The sequence below is a fragment of the Protopterus annectens genome, chromosome 1.part1 (genome assembly GCF_019279795.1).
Source record: "Protopterus annectens isolate FY-2018-M chromosome 1.part1, PAN1.0, whole genome shotgun sequence".
In the NCBI taxonomy this organism is placed as follows: domain Eukaryota; kingdom Metazoa; phylum Chordata; order Ceratodontiformes; family Protopteridae; genus Protopterus; species Protopterus annectens.
Window position 1 is genome coordinate 1789533271 of NC_056726.1, and position 26652 is coordinate 1789559922.

Sequence of the window (26652 nt, forward strand, 5' to 3'; positions counted from 1 at the left end):
ATGACGACACATTTTTTGGCATTGAGCTTAAGGCCATGGTTCTGACACCACTCATTGGTCTCAGTGAGGCCTTTCTGTAGGATGTCAACATCACTTGGGGAGTTAATAATGGCTCCCAACTTGCAATCATCTGTGAACTTTGTCAGCCAGAGTCCCTTTGTGTTGGCCTGGACTTCTGAAAAGTAGATACTAAACAGGAGAGGACCCAGGACCAATCCCTGTGGGACTCCACTCGTGACTGGTTGTCAGTCTGACGTGGAGTCAGCTACTTTCCTTTCACACTGTGGGTTCCACCTGTGAGCCAGTTTGCAACCCACCTAGTGATATAGGGGTTGATGTCTAGCTTAGTGAGTTTTTCTATGATTCCTGAGTAGGGAATGGTATCAAAGCCCTTGGCCACATCAAGGTAGGCTGTATGAACCACCCTGCCTTCATCCACAGCTCTGGTGACTGACTCAAAGAAGTTGACTAAGTTGAGGAGGCATGATCTACCCTTCACAAAACCAAACTGTGTGGGATCCAGAGTTTGGAGATTTTCTACATCCTCGTTTATTAGGTCCATGATGATGTTTTCCATAGCTTTGCATATCAGACTTGTCAGGCTAATGGGGCAATAGCTCCCAGGGTCTGTAGTCGCTCCTCCTTTGAGGAGAGGGATGACTATAGCAGTGCACCATTCAGTAGGGACAAAGCCTGAGGTAAGGCTGTGACTGAACAGGGCACACAGGTGAGGTGCCAGTTCACTCTGTAGTTCATGTAGAACACAGCCAGGGATATTATCAGGTCACATAGAAGCTATATTCTTGGCCTTGGACAGTCCTGTTTTAACCTGTGCAGCAGTAATACTGGGTGCCTGGCAATCTACTGGTATTGTGATTTGTCCTTTTGGGGGGAGAGGGGTAAGGTTGGCACTGAATCTGTTGACCAGTATATTGGCAATATCTGTTGGCTCAGTATAGGAGGTACCATTGTGCAGTAGCTCAGAGCAAATCTGGGTATTGCCATGGAGGTTCTTAACATAACTGTAGAAGGCCTTGTGGTTGTCTTTACTATCTGCTGCAATTCTGTTTTCATAGCTAGTTTTAGAGGATTTGATGAGGGATCTCAATTTTTTGTTGAGGCTGATAAGGGAGTTTTTCCAGTCTTGGGACTTCACCTTATTCCACAACAGTTTCTTCCTTCTGTTGTAGAGTTTGTTTATGGCAGGAGCCACCAGATTGGCTTCCTTTTTTTGGAGGAGAGAATCTTGATTCTATTGGGTATGGCGAGATCCATGCATTTGTGTATGTGTTCATACAATGCATTGGTGTATGAGTCAGCGGTCATGCAACTATTCTACATTTTCATGGGTGCCGTGAAGTTAGCCACCTCTGTTCTTAGGAGCCCAAAGTTAGCTTTGGAGAAGTTTTTCATGGTGGTTACCTCTGCAGGGGTGGGGTGGGAGGGAGGGATGTGGATTTCCAAGCTGATTAGTTTGTGGTTGGATCTAACCAGGGAGGAGTTGACTATTCATGTAGAGCAACAGTCGCCCATGTTAGTAATGACCAGGTCAAGGATGTTGCTACCTCTAGTGGGGGTAAGAACAAGCTAGTCCAGGGCACTGGAATTAATGAATTCTAGGAAACATTGGGCAAGTGTATTGGCACATAAGTAGTTTTCCCGGTTAATGGAGGGGTAGTTGAAGTTGCCCAGTATGACTGTGTTAGGTTGGACCCTAATATTCTCCAGGGTGCTTAGGAATATGGAGTGAGTGTCTTGGGACATAGTTGGGGACCTATAACAGGCTACAACCTGAATCGCTGTCTTACCCAATGTTAGCTGCACCTGAAGTATCTCTGATGCATTATGTTGGGCTACCAGTCTGGAGGTGTGCGCATCCTTTATGAATATGGAAACATCACCACCTTTTGGAGCTTTGTTCCAAGTTCTGGGGCCGAAAGGTGTGGAATGAGTTATATCCTGGTAGAGCAGGGGTGCTTTCTGTTGCCTTGATCCAGGTCTCTGTTACAGAACAAATGCCAATGTTCTCCATTTTAAGGAGTGCTTCGAGCGAGTGCATTTTCAGATTTAGGCTTCTAGCATTGAGCAGCATGACCCTCAGATTGCAATTGTTTGTAGCTGTTACGGTGGTAATTTGATCTTTGGAACACTGCCTAAAAAGGCACTATAAGGGTGGCAAGAGCCTTGGCCAGTATCCAGAAGCCCAGAGGTGACAGATGCAGGCCACCTCTGGCAAAGCATTGAGGTCTGTCAATCATGTCATCCCAGGCAGACAGATACTGGATCTCCTTACAATGACACCAGAAACTTAGCCAGTTGTTGAAATCGATCATTTTCTGCTTGTACTGTGGTATCATTCTGGGTGATGGTAGGATGCTGCTCAGGGCTAGGGTCGTACCCACCTGGGCTACATAATCTGAGAGCTCCTCCATGTCTCTTTTCATGTAGTCCAGGGAGGTACAACTCAGGTCATTCACACCCACATGTACAATGAAAGGTTCAATATTAGATCAGCGAACACTGGTTGATCGAACTTATGTAAGCGAAAGCTTAAAATATCGAAGCAATAGAAACCCAAATTTTTTCCTAGGGAAAGAATTCAGTTGTCCATTTCTGTTGCTTCAGTATTTTAAGTGCTGTGGTGGAAAGTTATGGGTCGGGTTCAGTGTGCAATTGTGTGGATGTGAGTGTTAGGGAGGGTTAGGTGAGTTAGGGTTAGGGCACGGGTTAGGTATGTGTGCGATTGTTTGGACGTGAGGATTAGGGTGGGTTAGGTGAGTTAGGGTTAGGGAGTGGGTGAGGTGAGTGTGCGATAGTGATGGACCTTAGGGTTAGGGTTTGGGTTAAGGTAAGTGGATAGTTAGTGGTGTGTGTATAGTTTAGTGTAGGATTAGGTGTCAGATTTTTGGTGTATGTTTGTGGATTGCTGTTTGTTTGGTGCACTTGTGTTGTGTGTATGTGTTTTGGATCAGCGATTTTTTTCCCCTAGGAAAAAAAATCGCTGTTCTGACAGTTTGAGATTGTAAGCTTTCGCTTACATAAGTTTGATCAATCAGCGTTCGCTGATCTAGTATAGACCCACAATGAAAGAGTCATATTTTTTCCTGTTTTGAGGGACCTGAGTGCATGTGTTATGTGGTGGGTCCTGGCACCTAACAGGCAGATGACTGTTACTTTCTCCTTATTCAACCTAGTGAGTGGGACATCAGTGTGCCTCACTATTGACTCACCTATGACTAGTGTGCTGGGCATGCTGTTTTGCCTTATGGGCTTTGGTTGAGTGGCACACTGTTTAGGAGAGTTATGTGTCTTGTGATTAGTGGTGTGTTGTGGTGGTTGAGTGCGTTTCTGCCTTGGAGGTCTCTGCTGTTTGAGTAGATCTTTATTGAGATCCTCCGTGAAGGTGGGTGTGTGTTTTGTGTTTTTATGTAAAGGCAGTGCTGGTATGTGTTCTGGAGGGTTATGTGTTCCATGTGGTGTGGTGCAAGTGTTGATCTTCTCTTCTTGACCAGCTATTCCAGTCTTGGCTGGAGAGTGAGTGGCTTCCAGTTTGGATATATAAGTGCATTTCTCACAAATCTGGGTGTTGGAAGGTAAGAGGAGAGGGTTGTCAGTGTACATGATGCAGTTGCTGCATTGTCTTAGGATGCCAAGTTCACCAGATTAAGAGGAGAAAGCACAGGGAACTGACCTTTAGACATGCCTGGAGGGGTGTGCATTAATAATAAGTACTGGAGTTGTTTCCTTGTAGAATGTTTAGTGCTGGTAGCACTGTTGTGTGCTGCAATAATTGCTACAAGAAGTTTGGTATGGTAAAGTGCTAGACTATTAAGCTAGTAAAAATGCAGGAGAGGAGAGAACTAGCAGATAAGGGAAAAACTGAAGAGCATACTTTGCCACCTCTCAGAAGCTTACAAACAGTCCTGGATACACCAAATCTGTATCTGGACTTGACTAGTTACAGGAAAACCGGGAAACAAGCACAAAGTGGACTTTTAAACCAGAAAGTTGAAAGAGATGGAAAAAACTGCCCAAACGGCCAATAAACTACAATTTCTGGGCCAGAAACCACTCCTCTTATGGTAGATAGGCTACCTAGTGCTTACCACTCCCACTGTCAAGCTAGAATGCTTCCCTCTGACACAGAGAGGCTTGGGTGGCTCAGAAGCTTACCAACAGTCTTGGATACAGAAAATCTGTATCTGGTCTAGACTAGTTATAGAAAAGGTGGGAAACAAGCGCAAATGTGGGCTTTTAAACCAGAAAGTTGAAGAAGATGGAAAAAAGTGCTCAAATGGCCAATAAACTACAATTTCTGGGCCAGAAACCACTCCTCTTGTGGTAGATAGGCTTCCTAGTGCTTACCACTCCCAGTGATAAGCTAGAAGGCTTACCTCAACACAGAAAGGCTTGGGGGGCTCAGAAGCTTACATAAAGTCCTGAATACAGCAAATCCTTATCTGGGCTAGACTAGTTACAGGAAAGGCAGGAAAAGCGCAAACGTGGGCTTTTAGACCAGAAAGTTGAAGGAGATGGAAAAAACTGCCCAAACCAATAAACTACAATTTCTGGGCCAGAAACAGCTCCTCTTGTGGTAGATAGGCTACCTAGTGCTTACCACTCCTACTCACAAGCTAGGATGCTTCCCTCTGACACAGAGCGGCTTGGTGGGGTTCAGAAGCTTACAAACAGTCTTGGATACAGCAAATCTGTATCTGGACTAGACTAGTTGTAGGAAAGATGGGAAACAAGCGTAAATATGGGCTTTTAAACCAGAAAGTTGAAGGAAATGGAAAAAAGTGCTCAAACGGCCAATAAACTACAATTTCTGGGCCAGAAACCTCTATTGTGGTACATCATCAAGTAAGGGGGAACCATGTGCCCCCTCTGCAGATAAGCTATGATAGCTTGGGATATAGCTTTGAAGTACAATCTCACTGTACAGGCATCCTACATTCAGTCAGAGTAAAACTGTGTGACAGACAAGCACAGCAGGACAAGGGTAGACTCTCACAAATGGAAACTAGATCAAGGGGACTTTCAAGATTTGATCCATCTGTGGGGAGTTCCTCAATTGGCAAGATTCTGCTCAATGACTCCATGCAAGAAGGTCTGGAAGGCAGATGCCTTTTCTTTTCTTTGTACAGTAATGTTCCTGTATGCTTTTCTACCCTTTCCACTAATATGTGGGGTGCTTCTGAAAATTCGGAAGGAATCCCACAAGATCATTGTGGTGATTCCCTCCTGGTACAGACAACTGTGGTTCTCTTTTCTTTTGGAAATGGGCAGGGACAAATACCATAAGCTTCCTAATGGACTTACTCACATAAGAACAGGGGTGTTTGATACACTCCAACCTCAATCAATTTCAACTGACTGACTGTATGATGAGGTCTTAATTTCTTTTAGGCACCTATTTACTGAGGACATGCAGAAAATACTAATAGAGGCAAGAAAGTCGCTACTAGAAAATCATATATTAGCAAATGGAAAAGGTTTTCTAGATGGTGCCAGTGACATAACCAGCACCCATTCAGGTTCTCTGGTTTTAAAATATTTGTGAGTTACTATCTTATGGCCTTTCTTATTCCTCTATCAAGGTTAATTTATCAGCTATGTCTGCATGTCTGCTCATAGATCTTCCTCTTTCAAGGCAGACTCATGTCAAGATGTTCTTGAAAGGGGTTTTCCATAAGAAGCTGCCATGTAAACAGTGGCCCCTCCTTGGGATCTTAATTTTGTGTTAGAGAAGCTAATATTTAATCCATTTGAACCAGCTAATCTGGCTGACTTGAGGTACTTAATATGGAAAACAGTTTTGCTGATTGCTCTGACCTCTGCAAGAAGGGTGTCTGAATTGCAAGCTCTTATGGTTAGTCACCCCACTTCATTTTCCATAGAGACAAGTTTTTTCTGAGAACTAATCCTTCTTTAATGCCTAAAGTGGTATCCAAGCCAAACTATACATCTCTCATTGTCTTTACTGAATCTAAAAATGAGGGAGAAAGGAAACTCCATACCTTGGATGTGCACAACTCAGGTACTAAAGAACTATATCTCTTGGATCTTTGGATCAAATATTTCTTGTGAAGATAAGAAGAAGGGACAGCCTGTGTCAGAACATACTATTTCCAAATGGTTGTCTAAGGCTATTACCTTTTATTATATTCACTGTAACAAATTTATTCCAGGCAGTGTCAAGGCTCCCTCTACCAGGGTCTTGGCTTCATGTACATTTTTTTGGAAAAGGGTGGATTATAGAAATATTCTAGAAGCTGCTAATTGGTCCTCTGTACATACTTTTATAAAAGCACTATATGCTTAAGTCCTTATCTAACTGCAGATCAAGCTTTGCTAGGATCATTCTCCAGGGGTTCCTGGACTTATCCCCTTCCACCTCTCAAATGTAGTTAGCTATGGTAATCTACCCATATAGCTAAGGTTACTGCAGCAGTGATCAGTATGAAGAGCATAGTACAGTTGTGCAAGCTGAACTTACCATAAAAGTAAACATTCCCATGATCATTGCTGCAGTAGCCACATCCTCCCTCCATTCCCCCTTGTTTTTGTTATGTTTTATTATGGCAGGGCATGGACATTTACGTTTTGTTGTTCATAGCATAGTCCTTTCAGGGCTCAACCTCCTCCTTTCTGCTGGCAGGAAAGCTTTGAAGGGCTTTGCACCCAAACTCGTCTTTTAGTCAACTCAGCTCAAGCTGCTTAACAGTTTGGGTGCATGGAATGTGCCCTGATGCTTTGGAAGCAGGCCAGCCATTATATCCTTGGCAGGATATAACCCATATAGCTACTGCAGCAGTAATCATTCAAACATCTACTGTTATGGAAAGTTCAGCTTATACAACTGTACTTTACACCACCTACATGAACGACATCCAAAGGTGTCTTTCTTCTAATGATATTTCCCCCATTCATTTCCAGAGATGACTTCAAAGTATCACCTTTCTGTCCTATAAACCTTGGTTTATCATCTAACTTTTTCAACAACTCTGGATATCCCACTTTTCTCTTATCTATTCTATGTGTCCACTAAACACGTTACACGTTACAGGGAAGGAACACCCTATGCCTCTTATTTCCTTTTCACATTTGTGAACTATTTCTGAATCCTCCTGTACAAACAAAGGTTGATATAAAGATGTCCTTCCATTAATTATTCTATTTTTTCTAATAAAGTCCACGACATGACCTCTTTCTTTTATAACATTTTCTTTATGCGTAATAGGTGCCCAATAGTAGCATGTATATAGTTATTTACAACTCTTCATTTCCCAAAAATGTTTGAAGAGCAGTTATTCATATCAGACACAAACACTATTAAATTTATAATAAACTATATCTGCATGTAAAATACAAAAAGGAAACAAACAGTCTCTGTGGTGTCCTTCAAAGTCTCACAAGCCCAGTATGTCAATATACTGGGTCCATCAACAAATAATGAGGAAACATCTCTGTGTGGAAGATCCAAGATTCTCTAGAGTTCCTTAGAGGTCAGGCACCTAACAAAAACCATGCTGTGAATATCCCACTTAATAACAGGTGGTAGAAATACTTTCTTAAAAACTTTCCAAAATATAAATCCACTAATGAAAGTAGGGAAGAACAAGTTAGTTCCATTTGAATCTTCCTTTCAGAAACACACAAACGAGTGATCCAAATAGTAGCTGAAAAAACAGAATAAAGTGTAGAAATTCACCATTCCATGTATATACCTGTTTTAAACCTGTTTAAAAGCATAAAATACAAAAAGGTGATACTTCCATTTAAAATATCCAGAAAACAAGCCATTTCTTCAGCAGTGCTATCCACAAGAAAAAGACATCCTAACATACTTGAAAATATTCAGTTTAAATAATTCTGTCCTTTCCTATTCATTCATTACCAAATTTGCAAAATGGGGGCTACTCAGCATTTATTACTTGTCTATAACCAATACCATCAAACATAAAATTATTTTTCAATGCTAATTGTAAAAGTTCTCAGTACTGTACATACTGCTACCACTATTAAAAAACACTGTGTAATGTGGTAATAAAAACTTCTAGCCATCTCAAGACCTATGTCTTGCGGTATAATAGTGTACAAAGAAGTGATATATGCAATTACCAAGTATAAATGGTTTAATGCTGTGGAGAGCACACCCACAGTGCAAAGCTGCAATGTCTTCCATACATTTAGACCAGCTACTACGCAGACAGGGACTAAAGGTGGAGGTGTCTCGATTTATATCAAAAATAAATATACCTCAAGGCCAGTCAAACAGGACAATGCACCTCAACATTCAAATCACCATAGGCAAAATGTCAAACCACTTCCTTGCAAGGTATAGGTCTCCCCTCTATGACACAGAAAACCCATAATCTATATTTAAACTTAATGGAAAAAATTGCCAGCCAACCCAATACCATATTCATGGGTGACTTTAATTACCCAACTATTAAATGGGAATCGTATATGACACCAGTCATGCAGGCACAGAGATTCCTGGATTTTGTAAACACAAACTCCCTGGACCAGATTGTCAAAGCACTGACCAGGGATGCAAACATACTGGATTTGGTCCTCACTAATATGGCAGAGTGCTGCACAACCCCTAATGTAAAGTCTTCTCTGATAAGGTCAGACCACAAAATAGTATCCTTTGAAGTAAAAATAAAACCTGGAACCCCAGCTAACCCTGGAATGTTCAGGAACTACAATAAGGCTGTCTTCCTACTATTAAGTGATAACCTGGCAAAATTTCCAGCCCCCGTAAACCCAGAGAACACTACTGCCTATGCAGAACTGCTCACCCTATACAAGTATACTAGTAACTGCATAGAGGTCAATGTACCCACCAGGAAGAATTACAGAACTATCTCAAAAAATAAACCATCCTGGTGGAATCACAACATCAATAGGCTGTATAACAGAAGGAAAATAAAGCATGTCAAAAATTAGGAGGTGTAGCACCCAGCAGGATAAAAGCACTCTCATCAATCTAAACAAACAACTCAGAGGACAAATAAAGTCTACCAAAGCCAAATTTTGTGTAAATTTGGCCTCCCAGGCCAAGGGCTAAATCTCAAAGGCAATGTACAATTGTGTGTAGAGCTCATTGTTAATAAAGCCACCTATACTGAACCAGAAGATATATCTCCCCCACAACCTTCCCTCAGGAAATACCATTAAATATCATTCTTCCCTAGTATTATTAGGGAACAGGTCCTTAATGCTCTCTCTAAGACCAAGAACACTACATCAATGGGCCTAGACAATATCCCAGGATACCTTATAAATAGCATGAAACATAACCTATCGGGCACACTGAAATTGCTATTTAACTGTAGACTCCAAACAGCCTTTGTGCCTCATCCTTCTGCACAAATGTGGCCCATCTACAGACCCTGGAAACTACAGACCCATAAGTCTCACTAATCTTATAAGCAAAGCCATGGAAAGAATTATCATGCAAATGATCAGTAATGACACAGGAAACATCCAGATACTGAACCCAACACAATTTGGCTTTGTCAAGGGCAGGACATGCCTGCTCAACCTGGTGGACTTCTTTGAGAAGGTCGCCAAAGCAATGGATGAGGGCAAAATGGTTCATACTGCCTACCTTAACCTGGCCAAGGCATTTGACACAGTACCCCACTTGGGCATTGTTGAGATTAGGTATAAACCCTTTTGTCACCTAGTGGATAGCCAGCTGGCTCACAGACAGGACCCAGAAAGTTAGAATTGGAGAATCCACCTCTACAAAGAGGTCAGTCCTGGGACTGCTCCACATAGACAGTAATCTAGCCTTTGACTGTCATGTGTCTACATTAGTGTGAAAATAATTCTGTATTGTACAACTTATAAACAAAGGTATGATATGTAGGTCCCAGGAGGTAATTGTTCTACTGCATTCGGCATTCATCAGAAGTATCATTGAGTACAATCCCCCTTAGGTATGTACCTAACCAGACACATCTAACAGATGGAATGCCCACAGAGGTTCCTCACTGAAAGAATACAGGGCATAAGTAAAATGCCCTATGCAGAGGGCCTCAAGGCCCTATTCCTGTATTCTATCTCCTACAGTCTACTGAGAAGAGAATTCTATGCCTGGCATACAAGGCTTTATCAGATCCCACCCTGATGGACTTCCTGCATATCTGCAAAGCAAACAGCACAAGAATTACCCATTCTAAAGAATTAAACCTTACCTGCGATATAAATAGGAACAGGCTCCCACTCTACGTGAAAAAGAGTTCCTCCCTAACCCAATTCAACTGTAATTTAGACAATTCATAGATTCATAGGTAGGTACTAGGCTATTGGCCCTAGGGCTTATATAAGCCTAACCAAAAAGGTACCATGTCTTTCACCACCCAAGAAAATTATTTTCTTGTGCCCCTGTCAAGCAGAGCCACAGAAGTGATCCCCGGGGTGAATTTCCTATTTCCCATCCAATCATCAAGATTTTACTTGAAGAGTGCTAATGAGGGGCTCTGTTTGACATAGATAGGTAGTCTGTTCCAGACTATGGGAAGTCTCTGGGACAGGAATCTATCCCTCCAGCATGTTCTGTTTATTGTGGTGACAAGGTTTAGGTCCCTAGAGCATGTAGCATGGAGGGTTTGGGATTTCTTTAAGTGGAGCATGTCCAACTGCTCTGGGTTTGACATAGCTTTGTATGTTAGGCAGAGATCGCCTCTGAGTAGGCGATATGCAACAGAGTAAAGCTGGAGTTTTTTGAGAGGGTCTGCGTAGGGCATCTGTTTGAGGCCAGTAAACATCTTTGCGAGGTATTTCTACGGCCTTTCCAGTTGTTGTAGATGTCTTGTGAGGTACATACCAAAAGGGGTGTTGTACTCTATAATGGGTCTAAGGAGTGATGAGTAGAGGGGAACAATGACCTCTTTTTTCTGGATGAAAAACCTTTTGTGATGAGGTGTGCCATGTAGAAGGATTTCCTGACCACTGTGGCAATGTGATTATCAAAGGAGAGACTACTGTCCACCTGTGTCCCAAGGTCTCTTATCACAATTTCAGTGTTAAGTAGACTACTGCCTATGTGGCAGTTCATGGGTACAGAGTTTTTACCAAAGGGGATGACAATACACTTTTTGGCACTGAGCTTGAGGCCATGGCTTTGACACCAGGCATCTGTCTCGGTGAGGCCCTTTTGTAGGATGTCCACATCATTAGGAGTTTCGATTATGGCTGCTAGTTTGCAGTCATCTGCAAACTTAGCCAAAGACCTTCTGTGTTAGCCTGAAGAGAAGTAGATACCAAACAGGAGAGGACCCAGGACTCAACCCTGTGGTACTTCACTTGTCACTGGTCTGAAGTCGGATTTGGAATCTGCTACTTTCACAGTGTGGGTTCTGTCAGTAAGCAGTTGGCAACCCATCTTGTGACATAGGGATTTATACCTAGTTTAGTGAGTTTATCTATAATTCCAGAGTGGGGGATGGTGTTGAAAGCCTTGGTGAGATTTAGATAGGCTGTGTGAACCACCTTACCCTCATCTATGGCTTTGGTGACTGCTTCAAAGAAGTCTATCATGCTTAGGAGACATGATCTGCCTTTTACAAACATGAACTGTGTGGGGTCCAGAGTTTGGAGATTACCAATGTCTTTGTTTATGAGTTCCATGATGATACGTTCCATGGCTTTGCAGACCAGGCTCGTCAAGCTAATGGGGCGGTAGTTCCAGGGGTCTGTCATGGCTCCCCCTTTGTGGAGTAGGATATCATTCACAGTGCACCATTCAATGGGCACAAAGTCTGAGGTGAAGCTATGATTGAACATGGTACTTAGGTGGGGTGCCAATTCATTCTGTAGTTCATGTAGAATGCAGCTTGGGATGTTGTCAGGTCCCATGGATCCTGTGTTCTTGGCTTTGGAGAGTGAGGTTTTTACCTGTGCAGCACTGATTACTGGAACTTTGCATTCTTCCGGTATAGAGATGGGCCCTGTAGGGGGTGAGAGGGGGGTAAAGTTAGCACTGAACCTATCTGCCAAGATGTTGGCAATATCAGTTGGTTCTGTATATTTAGTGCCATTGTGCTGTAACTCAGTGCAGATCTGAGTGTTTCCATTGAGATTCTTGACATAGCTATAGAATGCTTTGTGGTTGTCTTTAGAATCAGTGGCGATTTTGTTTTCAACTAGCTTTGGAGGATTTTATGAGGGATCTCAGCTTCTTACTGAGGCTGACCAGGGAGTTCCTCCAATTATGGGATTTTACTCTTTTTTCAACAGTTTCTTTCTTCTGTTGTAGAGTTTGTTTATGGCAGAAGACCACCAGATTGGCTTCCTTTTTTCAAGGATAGCATCTTGGCTCTGTTAGGGATAGCATGATCCATGCACTCGTATAAGTGCTTATAAAGTGCATTTTTGTAGAATTCAGTCATACCTCTATTGCTCATCTGCATGGGTGTCGTCAAGTTTGCCACTTCTGTCTTAAGAAGCGTGAAGTTGGCTTTGGAGAAATTTTTTATGGTTGTTTCCCTAATGGGGGGTGGGGCGGGATGTGGATGTCTAGGGTGATTAGCTTATGGTCGGATCTGACCAACGAGGAATTGACCATTGGTGTGGAACTCTGGTCGCCCATGTTGGTAATGACCAGGTCTAGGATATTGCTGCTCCTGGTGGGGGTGTGGAGAAGTTGATCCAATGAATTGGAATTTATGAATTCCAGAAAATGTTGAGCAAAAGAGTTGGTAATATTTTCCAGTGTATCAAGAAAAGAGGAGTGGGAATCCTGGGGCATGGTGGGGGGTCTGTAGCAAGCTACAATTTGGATTTATGTCTTGCCCAGAGTTAGTTGCACTTGAATAATCTTGGATGCATTATGCTGAGCAACTAGCTTGGAGGTGTGGACATCCTTAATGAATATGGACACGCCTCTGCCTTTAGTGTTTCAGTCCGGGTTAGGTGGCCGAAAGGTGTGGTATGAATTATAGCCTGGTAATGCAGGGGTGCTCTCTGGAGTTTTGAACCAGGTCTCTGTCACTGCACAGATGTCAATGGTCTCCATTTTAAGGAGTGCCTCGAGTGAGTGCATTTTGAGGTTTAGACTTCTAACATTGCGTAGCATTACCCTCAGATTTTGCTTGCTTGTACCTGTTATGGTGGTGAATTTGTCATTTGAACCTTGCCTAAATGTGGCACTATAGGGGTGGCAAGAGCCTTTGCCAGTATCCAGAATCCCAAGAGTGACTGGTGCAGGCCATCTCTGGCAAAGCATCATGGTCTGTCGATCATGTCATCCCAGGCAGGCAGATACTGGATTCTCTTAAAATGACACCAGAAGCTTAGCCAATTGTTGAAGTCAATCATTTTGTCCTTGTACTGTGGTATCATTCTGGGTGATGGCAGGATGCTACTCAGGGCTAGGGTCATACCTGCCTGGGCTACAAGATCGGAGAGCTCCTCCATGTCTCTTTTCATGTAATCCAGGGAGGTACATCTCAAGTCATTCACACCAACATGGACAATGACAGTCATATTTGTACTTGTTGTGGAGTGACCTGAGTGCATGTGTTATGTGGCGGATCCTGGCACCCGACAGGCAGCTGACAGTAACTTTCTCCTTGTTTAGCCTGGTGAGTGGAAAATCAGTGTGCCTGACTATAGAGTCACCTATGACTAGAGTGTTGGGTACGTTATGCCTTATGGGCTGTAGTTGAGTGGCACACTGAGTTTGTGGGCTATGTGTCATTTGGGTTGCATTGGGGGGGTGGAGGTTGCTTGCATTTCTGCTTTTAAGGGCTCGGTTGTTTGGGCAGATTTTTATTGAGATCCTCCATGAGTGTAAGCGTGTGTTTTGTGCTTCTCTATGTGTGTTTTGGTGGTGTAGGTTTTGACGGACTATGTGATGAGTGTGGTGTGATGCAAGTGTTTACCTTCTCCTCTTGACTGGCTAGTCCAGTCTTCGGTGAAGAGAGCTTTGCTTCCAGTTTGGCTATATAAGTGCATCTCTCACAGGTTGTAGTGTTGGGTGGTAGGAGGAGAGGTTTGTCTGTGTACATGAGGCAATTGCTGCTTTGCCCCAAGATGCCCAGATTCTTCAGGTAGACAGGAAAAAACACCAGGAGCTGACCTTTAGACATGCCTGAATAGGTACTTATTTATTAAGTGCTAAAAACTGTTTTCCTCTAGACAAGTGAGGAAAATTGAGTGCTGTAGTAATTTGTAGCTTATTTAGTGCTTACAATGAGTTCTAAACAAGTGCTGAGCTAAAAAAAAACAGATTTGAGTGCTAAAACTAAAAAGCTGGATAATTGTAAGGGAAAATTTGAAAAGCAGACTTTATGATGCCAGAAATAGTTTAACCCTAGTTAAGCGGGGGGGGGGGGGGGCTCAGGAGCTTACAAGCAGTTCTGAATACAGCAAATCTGTATCTGGACTAGACTTGTTGCAGGAAAGGGGGAAAACAAGCTTAGAATTTTTTTTTTCTTCTTCAGTAAAGTGGAAATGGAGAAGGCTGGAACAGAAGTTAATTCAAGGTTAAGAATCTGAGTGGATTGGCCTTTACAAATGTTCTCTCTCTATTAGATTGAATGAAGTAATGACACTAGACTGGGAGGAGTGTTCCAGATCAAATATACAGTATGAGCGGGCAACTGAAAAGCCACCAAGTATAAGAACACAAAACAATATGGAGTGGGGGGTGGGAAACTAAAACTATTACAGCTACTAGCTGTAGACACTAAATGAAAGTTTTAAACAGATCAAGGAGCAAGCAGACTCCAGAGAATGTTTTTAGCTGCAAACAGACTAGACTAGAACACAGAAACCTCAAAAAATCAAAAATGCACAGAAAAGCATGGATAGAGCACTCACAAACAGAAAATACAACTCTCAGTACAAAAAAGCAGTTTACAGTTAAGTAATTCAGTAAACATGCAATTAGAGTAATGAAACCGTATCTAGCAATGAAAAATACAGTTAAAACAGTACAAAACAGTACATAAATGCAGTGAAACAGCAAAAAAGCTTTATAACATTGCAAAATGTAGTAGATTAACTGTATAGCACAATTATAAGCATTGAAATAAGTATAATAAATAACTTATCCTGCTCTTGGAATCTTAAAAAATTTCTGCTTAGTTTCAGTAATGAATTACCATCCACAGCCTGATAAATACAGTTGGATAGGGAACAGGAAATTCAGCCCTAGTTTGGCATCCATTTGTATAATACACACAGACAGCCTGTAAATAGTTCACCTCATAGGCCCCTGCTTGTAAATGTTATAATCTCCCAAGCCCCTGCTTACATGTATGAAGGGTACTATAACTTGTCAGAGATTTGGGATGCATAGCTAGGCTTAAAATGGTCCATGTGGTCATTAGCCTAGTACACACCTATGAACATTTAATTTTTAACTTTCTCAAATATAACTTCATGTACAAAATTGTGTTTGTCAATTTAGTCCTCCTATATAGGATAAATGAACAAAACTTTGCTTAAAAGTGATAGTTTTAATTCAGACAAAATTACTGGATTAAGATTAATTACCTTGAGACTAAATGTCCTTATTGCTGGACACTTCTATTGCTGTAACTGTTCAACCTGTTCTGAAAATCATTCCTGTTAATGCTGTAGAATGTCCACTGTACTCTTTATGTTTTGTTGCCATAGTTTTGACCTCAACGGCCATTCTATACTACCTCTCAGTAAGTTTTTATCAGTCTAGCAGTTGGCACAGAGGGTAAGGATGTGAGTTGTAGTTCCTGTGGTACAGGTTTGATTCTCTCAGCCCTGTGTGGCCTTGAACAAGTCATTTAACCTGACACTGGTTCCAGTTCACCCGTGAAAAGGAACTGTGTGTCCAGTGTGCCTACTTAGTTATTAAATGGTTATTTCAAATTTCTCTTGTCAGTGAAGCAGTTCTCTCCTTTAAAGTTTCCCAGCGGAGCTGATTGGTCTTGTTCCTTCTTTATACCTATTTAAAATCAGTTCTTTTAGCATTTTCTTTCAGCTGATTAGATAACCTTAAAGGGGAGGAGATATTTCTTCTTCTAAAAAACTGTTGAAGAAACTGTGCCCTCCTTACATCCAAAGAATCAGTGATTGGCCAAGGAGGTAGATGGTGAAAATTTTTCTTACCCAGAACCGGAATTCCTGTATCAGCTTCATAAGCTTGTTTGTCCCTCTCTATTTTTTATCTTTCTGTTTTTTATTAATAAGTTTATGCCTTTCTGTATATATAAAAACTCTTTCATACTCGACCATAAAACCAGGAATAGCACTGCCATTTATAAAGCAAGTGTTCATTTCTTCTATTTCTGAAGGCAATTGCACTATTTTCTCTTCACTGTATTTTATTAATATTTACATAAGTATAAAATACATGTTTTCTCAAATAAAGACAGCAATTTTTTTTGTAAACTTCACTGTCGCCTTCAACAACATTCAGGAACATCCATAACCTCGATAATTTAGGGACAATTTTCAGCTGCATACAATATTTAAAACAATCCCCAGGCCTAGGATTTACATTTAAATAACTTATTTTCCAAATTATGTGCTTGATCCGTTAGAAATCTGAGGCTGTTTCTCACATTATCAGAATCATGTGTATGTCCAATTGACCATTCATGAATCCATTTGACCCATTCTCACTCTAGCTCGCTTTTTCTTCCAGAATGTCTTAATCTCTTTTTTTTCTCTTTGGCAACATATTGCTTCAGACAAATGGGTTATGAATATCATTCTTCAAGATTACAGATGGCAGTGGAAGGAAATTCCTCATTTACAGAGAGTCATTCCTCATCTGCCAAATCAGACTCTTGTTTCTACCTGTTCTTCATCACATGCTGTCCCAAGAACTGATAGAACCAGTTCCTCCTTCCCAAGAGAGGAAGGGTTTATATTCAAGTATGTTTGATTAGTTAGAAATCTGAGGTTATTTCTCACATCACCTGAATCATGCATTATGCTGTTGAAATGGATCATCTGGTTCCTTCAAAATAATTTTGCATCTATCTGATTATTATTTGAAGGTCTAGTATGCTCACGTCGCTTAAGTGAGGTCATAATATTACTCAAATAATCTAGAAGAGGATGCAGAGAGATACCACTCAAGGTGAAATCAAAGGAGTTCACCTTCTTTCATAGTTCCAACCACTATATGAAATCATCACACTTAAAAAGAGAGAAAAATGGAACCAGAGTAGTAAGCAAACTGTAATAAATAAAAAAAAAAAAACTTTTAACGGAAAAAAAGGGAATACGCTTCCCAAGTAAAACTATTTAAAAAAATAGTTTAGTGCATTAGTGCAAACTGAAGACTTCTTCAGGATATTTAACGAGAACTAGTATTTTGTCAGACCTTATTTAACAAAGAACCTAATAAAATGGCTATGTTCTTAATCTTTACTCCTTTACCAGACAATGTAAGATGTAACAGGAGATCTACAGAATTACACAAACATTTAAATGCATGTTACATCACATGATAAGGCCTCGTTAATACTCCTGTTTGTACATTTAAAATGGCCATACTATAAAGGTTTTAATAAATCTATTTACATTACAAAAACATCTAAAATAACATTTATAGGTATCTGTATGACAGATATTTCCTTTCATTGATGGTCATGTTTAAGCATACTCTTGATGTTGAAATTACCATTCAGCTCTGTCAGAAAATCAACACTAAACTTTATTCACCATTTTTTCTTGAACTTCAGTAAAGTATTCATATCTCCACCTGGTTCAGTGGTTAATATTTCTGCCTTATAACTTTGGTATCTTGCATGCACTCCTGAGTCCTGCTTACCCTCTGTGTGAACTATGCAACCTCTCTTATTGTCAATGTGTGCATTTTCTGGGTACCTGATTTTCGCAAAAAAAGCATGCTGGTCAAGTATCTATAATACAATGTTCATATATGTTGCATTAACCTGTTCTAACTCTTGTGATCTGAATCATGGCTTAGATGATCTGTGAAAAAGGTCCCTTATTATTTAATAAATACATTAAAAGATTGACTTGACACATGTGATCATTGTTTGATGCATTGCTGAGTATGTTGCATGTCTTGGCTATATGCAGGTTAAAATTCCTACCCTGCATTTCAACAAAGGAACCCGCTGACTTGTGCAGATAAGTGCAAAGTAATACCGATTAGAGGAACAGCACTCTGCAATAGTGGCCACAAGATGGCATTAAAGATTGCTTTGCTTCGTCAAACAATTTGGACGCCATTCTAATAAATACACTTCAAGACATACATACTTCCTAAATTTAAATATATATATATATATATATATATATATAATTTTAGAAGTATTTACGTCTTGAAGTATATTTATATATAGCTAACATTCATAGTAATTATGTGCTATATCAGCCCACTGTCTTTCATTATATACCATATTTGTGAATAATAAATGTATTGTAGTATAAAAATACTATGCTTTTAAAATTTTAGGAAGAGAAAGAAATGTTGTACTGTTTCTGTCATTCATCTACTCATGTTGTAATATCTTATTTAAAAAGCAGTATGTGATTTGTCAGATATATAATTACATAAATTATAAGAAACCATAGCTTTTAAAATATGAACAGTTTAATTAAATGATAAAAACTGTATTCAATTAAGTTAAAATACAGTAAAGAGAGGTTCACATTTAATCATTCTGAAAACTGCCACTGCTTCCACATATAGCTTAATCCTTTTCAGCAAACTTTTTTTGTTTCATAAATTGAATGGGTCGCCGTTACTTTTCAGTGTAGTTTTCTAAGAAAATGCTGCATTTTAAACTGTTTAAAATGAAAAGCATTCTATTTCAGCATTTGTTGAATTATTCAGGGGTGGATTAAGTATATCTTGGGCACTGGGCTGTGTTCAATCAATGGCCCTCCCCTCATCACACCCTCTATTTACTGTCACTGTCCAGGCCTTCATCTCCACTGCTGACCACCTACTTCCCAACTTATTATTTCAGGGCAGGATCACACACACACACACACACACACACACACACACACACACACACACACACACACACACACACACACACACACGCCCATACACACACACACACACACACACACACACACACACACACACACACACACACACAGACTCACACACACAGTGGAAGGAGAAAGGACCCAGTTCTGTCCTACCAGTCACTGCTTACAGCCACTGCCAGCCTACCATTGCAGAAAAAGAGGATTAAACTAATAAGCTATTATTATTAACTACTTTCTTGCCTTCCTGTACTCTAGGGCCTTGTTCCCTTAGTCACCATTTGCCTACCATGGGACCATTTAACAAAAAAAAAAATCAGCATACAGAATTCTATGCATGCTTCCAGCCTCCCAGTTTTCAACCTAGAACACCCAAAAATGCCACTGAAAACAAACTAATGTTAACGTTTTTGAAGCATTTCAACAGCTAGTGGACAGAGGAACAAGTTATAGCAAGTAATTTTCCTGCAAGGAGAAAGTGACCATTACTGTACTATTACCATTGCTGCCAGCCTGTCACTGGGCAAAAACACCGAATGGACCGATAATTAAAGCTATAAGCTTAATTACATCTTCCTTGCCTTTCTGTACTCCAGGTTTTCATTTGTTCAGCCTTCATTTGCTTACTTAGTGAGTCACTTAACCAGACAGTTCTGCACTTCTCACAGGTTGCTCCTAAAAAGGGTAGACTTTATTTACCCAGTTAATAAATAAATCAAGTTAAGTAGGAAAGTAATAAAAACAATGTACACAATTATTTGCATGTTTAGATGTATCTTCACAATTTTCAATCTTAATCACAAAAAAAATGTCACTGAAAACAAAACAATGCTAAGTTTCAACATTATTAACTATTATTGTCATTATTATTTAGCTATTCCAACAGCTAATGGAGAGAGGAACACTATCTTACACTACCGTATAGCAATTACTTTACAGTCAGCAAATAATTTATTTTAGGAAAGTAGAAAGGACCATGTACCTACCTCACTGTGCCAGCCATCCAGCCTGTCTATGCAAAAAATATATTTTTAATCAGTAAAGCACCACTTCTAAATCCACCACATCTACTACACATTGTGTGTCTCAGCTGTTAATCAAAGCCCAGCCTGCCCTTGGATAGTCTACCCTGACATTCTTCCTGTTCAGATAGAAACTTAAAACCTGCTGCACAGGTAAATGGGAAATCTACACACTACTGGCTGCTTGCCTGCCTCAGGCAAGTGACTCATTTTCCATCACATTATTTTTCTTCTTATATGCTTTGCTTTAACCCATGACTTCTCACAGTCAGCAGGTGTCTGCTAATGCTAACGACAGAAGTACCAAGCTAATTATAGTCTGAGGTGCCAAATACTTTTATTATAAAAATATTTTCACCTCAGAATTAGCCCGGTACTATTATTATCCAGGAAATTGAACTGGATTTTATTTTTATTGATCTAATCAAGCCAAGGAGTCAGGGACTGTCTGACCAGAATGACTTTTCTTCTCTCACAGAGGGCCAATATACTATGCAAGATTAATTTAGCACCTGTTGATAACAGCTGCTAAATTAATCTAATTCTCTCTCTGAGAAAAAGACAGAGGCAGACAAGTGTAAAGTGTGTGAGAATGGAAAAAGATTCACTGTCTACCTCGAATAGTGATTTATACAGTGGCAGCCCAGTGGCAAAGCCATAATTCAGGCAATAATTTAAAATTCTTGTGAATTAACATAATTATTTATGAGCCCTGCTGCTACCACCTTCCTCAAACTGTTTTTCCACTCTTAGTTCTGCCCTCATTGTCATCCCTCTGCGTCACCCCAAACCCTCTCACAGCAGTGCAATCGGGGTAATTGACTATGAGGATGGGAGTTTGCTTCATTTTACTGTTTATAGGCAGCAACAGGTGGTTCCTATCCCATTTATTTTACAGCTGGGTGATGGAGTTCATTTTCTAATCAGAAAGACAATGCAATAATAATTTGTAAAGTTTGCTTATGGTATAGTAATCTAAACTGCAAAGAAGTGTGCAGTTAAGACAACAGTTTATTGTACTTAAAGAGAACTATGATGTAATGTATGGTGTAATGTCAAAAAGTTGGGGACATAAGAATGCAAATTGATAATTAAAATGGTAATTAAAATGACTACATTCCTAAGATTTTATCAAGTTAGTTTTTAAGTTCATAAACTGTCTTTTACTTGCACAATTCTGCAGTCTGCTTCCAGCATAAATAAACAAAGTCAGACTTGGAAATAACAGAAAAACATTGATGTGTCTCACAGGAGGTGGACTCAGATGGTCTAACTGAATGTTCCAGTAGTAAAATCAATTGGCATATGGTAATTGCAATTGCTGCAGCTGTTCATTTGCACAGCTGTGGAGGAAGATGAGTGCTGGATACTTACTTTTCCTCTGTTCCAAACACCAAACAAAACACAAGTGCAGCCATTCTTTTCCCTGGAGGCTAGTGCATTGATATGTGCATTCTTGTTTATATATGATACAGATACTGTATCTATATCTAATCTAACTATATCTATCTATATAGCTATATCTAATCTAGCTATATATATCTATTTCTATATCTGTATCTATACATATATATATATATATATATATATATATATTTTTTTTTTTTTTTTTATTTATTTTATTTATTTATTTAACATTTGTTGACCGGGAAAGTCTGACTAGGTAACACAGAGCCTGTTTTCTGCGGAGGCCCGGGGAGAAATGCTCCAGGTGCATGTCTTTGGAATGTGGGAGGAAACTGGAGTACCCGGAGGAAACCCACGCGAACACAGGGAGAACATGCAAACTCCACACAGAAGGCACCCCAGCCGAGAATCAAACCGGAGAAACCGCTGCACCACTGCACCGCCCAAGTCGTTTATATATATATATATATATATATATATATATATATATATATATAGGTTCATAGGTTCATAGGTAGGTACTAGGCTAAGGGCTATGCAAGCCTAGCCAACAAGGTTCCCTGGCTTATGCCACCCAAGAAAGTTATTTTCCTGTGCCACTGACGAGCAGAGACACAGAAGTGATCCCCGGGGTGTATTTCCTATTTCCCATCCACTCATCAAGATTTTTCTTGAAGAGTGCTAATGAAGAATTTTGCTTGACATAGATGGGTAGCCTGTTCCAGAGTATGGGAAGTCTCTGGGATAGGAATCTATCCCTCCAGCATGTCCTGTTTATTGTGGTGACAAGGTTTAGGTCCCTAGAGCGTGTAGCTCGGAGGGATTGGGATTTCTTTAGGTGTAGCATGTCCAACAGCTCTGGGTTTGACAAAGCTTTATATGTTAGGCAGAGATCACCTCTGAGTAGGCGATATGCTACGGAGTAAAGCTGGAGTTTTTTGAGGCGGTCAGTGTAGGGCATTTGTTTGAGTCTAGTAATCCTCTTTGTGAGGTACTTCTGTGGCCTTTCCAGCTGCTGCAGATGTCTTGTAAGGTACATTCCAAAAGGGCGTTGTACTCTATAATGGGTCTAATGAGTGATGAGTAGAGGGTAACGATGACCTCTTTTTTCCTGGACGAGAACCCTTTTATGATGAGGTGTGCCACGTAGAAGGACTTCCTGACTACTGTGGTGATGTGACTATCAAAGGAGAGACTACTGTCCACCTGAGTCCCAAGGTTTCTTATCACGCATTCGGTGTTAAGTAGATTGCTGCCTATGTGGTAGTTCATGGGTACAGAGTTTTTACCATAGGGGATGACACTGCACTTTTTGGCGTTGAGCTTGAGGCCATGGCTCTGACACCAGGCATCTGTCTCAGAGAGGCCCTTCTGTAGGATATTCACATCATTTGGGGACTTGACTATGGCTCCTAGTTTGCAGTCATCTGCGAACTTCATTAGCCAGAGGCCTTCTGTGTTAGCCTGTACTTCAGAGAAGTAGATACCAAACAGGAGCGGTCCCAGGACGGAACCCTGTGGTACTCCACTTGTCACTGGTTTGAGGTCAGATTTGGAGTCTGCAACTTTTACAGTGTGGGTTCTGTCAGTGAGCCATTTGGCAACCCATCTTGTGACTAGGGTTGCCAGGTGTCCGGTTTTTGACCGGACTGTCCGGTTTTCAGACTAATTGTCCGGTTACAAATTTTATTAAAAACCGGACACATGAAGTCCGGTTTTTGTGCCACTGACACGATCTCAAGCGTTTCTCCCATGTCATCTTCACTCACTCTCTCTCCCCTCCTTATTGCCTTTAATCCTGGTGTGCTTTGTGGCTATAATTAGAGCCATTACCTGACTCCGGACTGTCCACAAATAAGGGACCCTGTCTAGAAAACGGCGACTGCCTTTTCTTGTCTGCAAAAAATAAAATCTTTTCATTTAATTACAAAAAATGTTTTTTAAGGGTGTTCTACTTTAAGAACACCCTTTGCGTCTTGTCGCATGCACTGATGATGCAGAAGAAGCTGAAATTGCTTACATGACGTCTTCATCTTCCGACTGCGTGGTGGAATTTGAATTCCAGTCTCCTTGGAGTTTAGACTTCACAGCGGACCACAACAACAATGAATGAATGATTGGACACAAATTCAGAGAGGTAGGGGTGTGTGTGTGTGTGTGTGTGTGTGTGTGTAAGGGTACAGCTAATACACAGGATCGTCCATTGTAAGAGCTTGTGGGAGAGGGACAAAAAGTAGCCGCGCTCCTTAGATAGGAAAGTAATTATATTTAACTTCCATCCTACACCTTATAAAAATTGTCTTTCACAGAAAAATTCCGCTGTAGAGGATTCATTCTGTCAACCATTTTAAAGATTATTCCATGAAGAAATCTTCCGCTTCTTCAGAAAGACCACCAAATGTAGCAGTACAAAATAACTGGGCAAACAGGATTCCAACTCCGAATTAACTTCTAGTTTAGGATAAACCGCCATTAACAAAGTCCCACCTGTGGGAGAGAGTTAAGGTACTCAGGAATTAGTTTAGAAAATCTGAACATTGCAATAAGGCTTAAAAGGTAACACAAATTAACTCTAACCTGTCAAAAAGCTAGTTACTACTGCAATTTTTGAGTAATCCAGGCAGACGGGAGTTCTGTCATCACTGTCCATAGTGAGAAGATATCCAGGAACACCGGGCAGGTTCTTTTTTAAAGCCAAGCACTGCACATTGCCGTCCTCTCTCCTCTCTGGTGAAGGGATGCGGAGGTATGTTCTGGACTTGTCTTAGCTGCTTAAATGATTCAGGGGGTGGTTGCTGGGAGGCTTGACTCCCCAGTCCCCCTTCTCATTGTTACAATTCTGGCAGCTGACAAAAGAGCAATTGACAAGACAATCCCCACGTGGCTCCTGATCGGTGCCAAAGATAAAGCTGCTCTGTCCACTGTGCCCAGGCAGGAAATGCATTACCAGTAGCTGTTTGTGAGGCTGCCACTGCTATGAAAAGGAGAGCAACTGAGTCATTCTACAAGAAAGTGCAATGTTAGTTGTTGTGTACTACTATGGAGTATTCTTTTTGAGAAAAGCATAACAGTACTAGTTGCAGGTGTCCTGGTGTAAAGGCAAATTCATCTATTTACTCCTATAATAAGCCGACTGCTTGGTCTGTTACCTTTGTATATAGCGTTTTTTTATTTCTGCTTATATCTAACTGCATTTTTGTTGATGTTTAATGTGGTAAACTGCTGCCCAGTCTCTTAATGTTGCAACTGTTTATATCATGTTTAAAGTAAAGCTTATTCACTGTGCATTTTGCAAGTGATATTTGATCTGATTGGTACTATTGCCCAAATGGAATTTATTCTGAACTGCATTTGATTATGTAGCTACTGTGCTGTTTCTGATTTGAATTTTGAATTACATCTGTTTCTGAGTAGCTGTTGTGTTTTATGTTTAGCATACTATCCTGCCTAATATCTCCAGACTCTGGCACACTAACAGACTTGTAATTTAGCTATCTGCTGCCTTTTTTTTTACTGGCCTTTTCTTTTCATTCTTTTACCCTTTTTCTAACCCTTCTCTATCTACTGCTTTTTTATAATGGATGTCCTCTCCTTGTATTCTCTAACCTATCACATTCATTTCTATACTGCTCTTACTGTTGTATTAGATAGATTTACAGGAGCAAATCTGAAATGTAATTAACTTAAGAGGACGTTTTTTATTGCAATTCCTTTAAAATTATGTTGCTTAAAGCTGTTGAATGTGGTTAAAATATTTTAGAATGATAAAATAGGACAAACTTAACTGTTGCCATAGTATCTCACCTGTTAATATTACTAACTATTTTGATATAATGCTCTGTAATTGAGGGTCAGCTGTGGTTAATTGTTATTTGTGACATACTGAGATTGGTATAGCAAAGGTATGTAAATTGATGACCCTGCTAGTTTTCTGACCATCCACTAGTTATCCACATTAAGCATATGCTCTGTAGCTTTCTATAAAAAAGGCATAGGTTCATTTTTCAAAAGCTGCAAGACCAGTTGTGTCATTATATATTGTTTTATACTAAACATGTATTTTCAGACCATGTTATACATTTTCAGGTCTGTTTTATTGATGTAAGATATGATTGTTGTTAATACGGTGTAATTTCTTAGAACATTTTAAAATTTTATCATCTTAAACTTGGAAAACAATGTACAATGCTGTTTCGGTGAATGTGAGATTTAAAGGCAGAGTAGTTTTAAAGCTATGTCTGTTTTCATTGTGAGACTGTATTGCTTTGTTTAGCAAATGTGTATCAGTGGTTTGCACTATAAAATTTGAAACAGATGTTTTAAATTAAATCAAAATATCTGTAATCACTGTAGAAGTAAAGAAGAAGACAGTATGCACAGTGAAAGTTTTGAACAGTGTTTATGGCAACTGGGGAGAAATCGACTGAAATCAGGCATCCAGAACAGAAAAAGAGGGGAGTCCCTCTGTTCAGCTGATGTCACCGTGATGTCACAAAATGGGAGGGGCATGGTTGGGAGAGGGGTGGGAATGGGTGGAGTTATGAGTGATGTGAGGGGCGTGACCTTAGTCCGGTTTTAGCCACAAAGAAACCTGGCAACCCTACTTGTGACGTAGGGATTTATGCCTAGTTTATTGAGTTTAGCTATAATTCCAGAATGGGGGATGGTGTCGAAAGCCTTGGCGAGGTCAAGATAGGCTGTGTGAACCACTTTACCCTCATCTACGGCTTTGGTGACCGCCTCAAAGAAGTCGATCAGGTTCAGGAGGCATGATCTGCCATTCACAAACCCGAACTGGGTGGGCTCTAGAGTTTGGAGGTTACCAATGTATTTTTTTATGAGTTCCATGATGATACATTCCATGGCTTTGCAGACCAAGCTCGTCAGGCTAATAGGTCTATAGTTCCTGGGATCAGTGGTGGCTCCCCCTTTGTGGAGTGGGATAACTGTTGCTGTGCACCATTCAGTGGGCACAAAGCCTGCTGCGAGGCTATTATTGAACATGGTGCTTAAGTGGGGAGCCAGTTCATTCTGAAGTTCGTGTAAAACGCAGCATGGGATGTTGTCCGGTCCCATGAATGCTGTGTTTTTGGCTTTAGAGGGTGCAGCTTTCACCTGTGTAGCTGTGATTACAGGGACTCTGCATTCTTCATGTATAGATATGGGCCCTTTAGGGGATGAGGGGGGGTAAAGTTAGTACTGAACATATCTGCCAGGATGTTGGCAATATCAGTTG